The 4136-nt window shown below is 44.3% G+C and overlaps 1 pseudogene; it reads right to left on the reverse strand.

Annotated features, from left to right (window-relative positions):
• Positions 1-2897: 2897 nt before the first annotated feature.
• LOC148026261 (accumulation of dyads protein 2 pseudogene) lies at positions 2898-3650 on the reverse strand (annotated as a pseudogene).
• Positions 3651-4136: the final 486 nt, after the last annotated feature.

The raw sequence follows: 4136 nt of genomic DNA on the forward strand, positions 1-4136 counted from the left end.
TCATAAGGTTTGCATGAGTTCAAAACAATAAACAAAGTACATAGAGAAAAGAGCAACAATAACCAGAGTGTAGTGATGAGAACATGATAATCAAAAGCATGTGAACCCTCTCTAAAGTTGAGTAGTATATCACAAAAGGAAAATACGGACTGAACATAGCCTCATAATAGCCTGAAACTTGTCGTCCAACCCTACACAGAAGCAAAAAAGGAAAATACAGAGGTGGGTTAGTAAAATGCAAGCAGTAGAGATTCCAAAACACTATCATGGAAGGAGCAAGAATAGGTTCTGGGCCACCTTGAAACAGCCCAAAATTTTTGTAAATATAGATGGCAGACCACAAAATGCTGAGAAAGTAGCAGAAAAACACACCAAAAAGTAGTAAAGGAAGGTCGCCAATGCTACAAATCAGTTGCAATAGCAAGAATAGTATAAAATAGTAGTAGGAATAATGATCATACAATCGGATATCATGTCAAAAGTGGATTGTAGTGATGAAAGCATGGAAAACTATTGTAATAGATTACTGAACATGAGAGACAAAGAAAAGAGAAAGAGAAACATTACAAAAGAAAAGAACACTACACAAAGTACTCAAAAGCAAAGAGATACTTAGGAAATGAAATCCATATATCAATGTGATAAAAACCATCAAAATAACAAATAAAAAATGCCTAAAAGGCACACACAAACTCATGCATGAACTAATATATCTGCTAACACTATTTTTTTCTTTCATTATCATTATTGAAGTAGAGTTTGAATGTAGTGATCCTTCAATGTTCCCATAGCATGTGTGCCAAGAAGTGGTTCCACAATGCTCATCAAGATACTATTAAGAAGCAAGCAAGGATTGATGTGAGTCAAGCATCCTTTGTATGGCACCAAGTTGATAGAGAGCACATATCCCTTGCGTGCAATCGCTTCTTCTTTAAGATAAATGTCCAAAACCCAAGATTTTGAAGGCATCTCTCCCTTTGGAGATTAAGGTTTTAAAATCAAGTGAAATGGTCTACAAGTTGAGGAAGGTCGTTGAGAGAATACACATGTTATATCAAGCACGTATGCTTATGACTTGGTTTGGTAATGAGTCTCTACCTTAATGCACAATAGGTTTTGGCTATGGAATGAGTCATTATCTCAATATTCATCGGCCCTATAACAATTTTTGGCTCAATGATAGTGTTATGCTTTCAGTTTGGGATACGAGATCTTCGGAGAGAGAGTGTGTGTGTGTGTGGGGGGGGGGGGGGGGGCGGGGGGGAGGGAAGTTACTACACGTATATACTCTACATTACGTGCGTTCAATGCCTATTTATAAATATCTTTATTGGTGAATTTTTCTTGAATAAAACATAACCCTTTTGTATTAAATCTGTAAATAACCCCTTTATATTACACCCTTTTTTGTATGTAAAAATATATATAAAATTGGTATTTTTAAAATACCTTATTTTGAACCCATGTGATGCACACATATATTCATGAGTAACTTACCCGAGTGTTTGTGTGTGTGTGTGTGTGTGTGTGTGTGTGCGATGCTTGCCTCTTTCATTTTGTCGTTGATTCATGATAACTTGTTAATAATGAATATAGATTTGAAGATTCAAAGCTAACGAGATTGATGCCAAGCCTTAACAAACTTTTCCAATGTTTGATTGTAATGTATGGTTCAAACCATGGAATGTTCTTATAAGGGTTTTAAATGTATAGTAGTCTTGATGATAATAGTAGTGTAGCCTATGCGAGAGGAAGAAGTGGTTGTTGTCCACTATGCCCTAGTGGGTGTACTTGGCATTTCACTAAGCCATTAGGAAACACATATCTCTTGCATGCAATGGCTTCTCCTTTGAGATAAGGGCCCTTGGCTTGGATGGTGAGGACATCTCTCTTTCTCGCCCCTTCGAGATTAAGATTTGGGAAACCAAATAAAATGGTCTACAAGTTGACAATAGTAGGAGATGCTTTTCTTTATATTGTATCCCTAGAAAGTAGGGGAATCCTTTTCATTCATGTGGTTCTTATATCCCTATTATCTTTATCCTCCCTGCAAGATATACATGTTTTCTTTAGCCATTTCTAATCGTGCTTATTGGGTGGTTAACATATGAGTTAGCATGCACAGCCAACACTTTGCGATGTATGTATCTTTCTTGAAAGCTTACCAATGCCATGTTCCCTTTAATGATTAGCTTACCTCTATCATCTACACATTGGCAATATATCTCTTTTAGGCCATATCTATCTCCTTATGGCATGACGAGTGTATACACGTGAATATATTGCTGAGGTATGTTTGTTTCTCATGGATGTATTAGTCATGTTCTTGCAAATATTTGCACATTCTTACAAAACCCTATAATATGAATCTGTCTCACATTTGATTCCTTATATTCCTAGATCTATGAGAGAATTTTTTAAGTGCTACAAAGTTAAAGATAGTGTGCTAAAAAGAAGATCAATTTCACATGGCATTATTCAAGTGATAGGGACAAATTGTTGTGTATGAAGTTATTTATCTAAAGCTCGATGCATAGGAACTTTTGAATAGGACGCTATAGAGCTTCAGTATCTTTTTCATCACATAAAACCTAGATTCAATAAATTTTATTTTCTATCATAGCTTTATGCCATGTGCACCAAGCATGTTGTTTTATCCGAGCAACCTTTACAAAAATTTACAATGGCGCAAACCAACCACGCGAAGCACCGCTAGTGAGCCGGCCCAGGCTAGCTAGTTACTATTATTGAGGGGGACTTGAGGCTGATTTTCAAAGGTTCTTCTTTTAGAAATTCAATTTTCCACGAAAACTGCTCGTGTGGTAGGGTCGCCAAGACAAACTGGGGGGGGGGCGGGTGTCGGGGGGAGTACGATGGCCACAGCATGCATGCATTCTTCACTGCTTGGGGCTGGCAAGTAGGCCAAGTTTGCCGACGGGGAGAGTGAAGAGGGGGCCGTTGGCGTCGGCGGCCAGGATGCCGGCGACGGCGTTGTACCAGGCGATGAGGGCGGTGACGATGCCGGTGAAGCCGCCGGCGCGATGCATGGAGGGCGAGTGCCGGAGCTCGGCGGCCGTGAGCAGGGCGAAGGTGAGGGAGAGGGCGGCGAACAGGGCGACCAGGGCGGCGGACGTGCGCAGGCTGCACGCCAGCATCAGCAGCGTGAAGATGCTCCAGGCCAGAAGGAAGGTCCCGACGGCCGGGGCCAGGTCCTCCTGAGCCGAGGCCTCCTTGTAGGCGGCCGCCACCCCGAAGGCCGGGATGAGGAGGACCGCGTAGGCCAGCCAGAAGGCTCCGTAGGAGGTAAAGGCGGTGGCCGCGAAGGTGTTGCCCGCCCGGAACTCCCACATGCCCGCCAGGCCCTGCGCCAGCCCGCCGTAGAACAGCGCCAGGCCCAGGACCACGTTCACCGGCCCGCTGCTGCTCACCCCCAACAAGCCCGCGTTGTAGCAAGACAGCACGAACGTCGTCAGCGCGAACGCCGAGAGGCCCAGCGGCCCCGCATTCGCCTGCTGCAGCCCGCCGCCAACCATGTTGCTGATTGGCCCGCACATGTACTTGTCGCCTAGGTAGTACGGCATGGGTGATAGCGGGCCTGCCGGCGCTGCTCCGGGGTGGCCCATCGACAGCACGTGCTGCGGCGTCGTCATCGACATGCCCCCCCCCCGGCTCTCTCTCTCTCTCTCCAATGTGCTACTACGCTCCTCGCTCTCTAATTTGCTAGTAGACTATCTGCTCTCCTTGTCTTCTCCTCCTCTCACTACAAGACGTGGTAAGACGCGCGCTCTCTCTCTCTCTCTCTCACAAAAACGCTAATATGCCCGCTCTATTAGATGTGCGTGCTAATATTATGATCTCTCTCTGTCTTCGCTTACCTTCGATCCTTGCTGCACACTCCCTCACCATGCGTTTATAGCCCCCAACACACTCCCTCACCATCAAGCCGGTTCTAATTCTTGCAATGTAGTCGCACATCACTCCAAGTGGCGCAAATCCAAGATGCCCCCATTATCATCATGCCCCACGGGCTTTTTCAATTGACTAATGCTAACCGAATTTGCCGACTAATGGACTGCACGTAAGTTTAAGAATGTGCAACTAATACTCACGCAGTGCGAACGTGTGAAGCTTACAAA

This window comes from Lygodium microphyllum, chromosome 14, assembly GCF_053477565.2.
Source record: "Lygodium microphyllum isolate KBCC chromosome 14, Lygodium_microphyllum_v1.1.10, whole genome shotgun sequence".
Taxonomy (NCBI): Eukaryota; Viridiplantae; Streptophyta; class Polypodiopsida; order Schizaeales; family Lygodiaceae; genus Lygodium; species Lygodium microphyllum.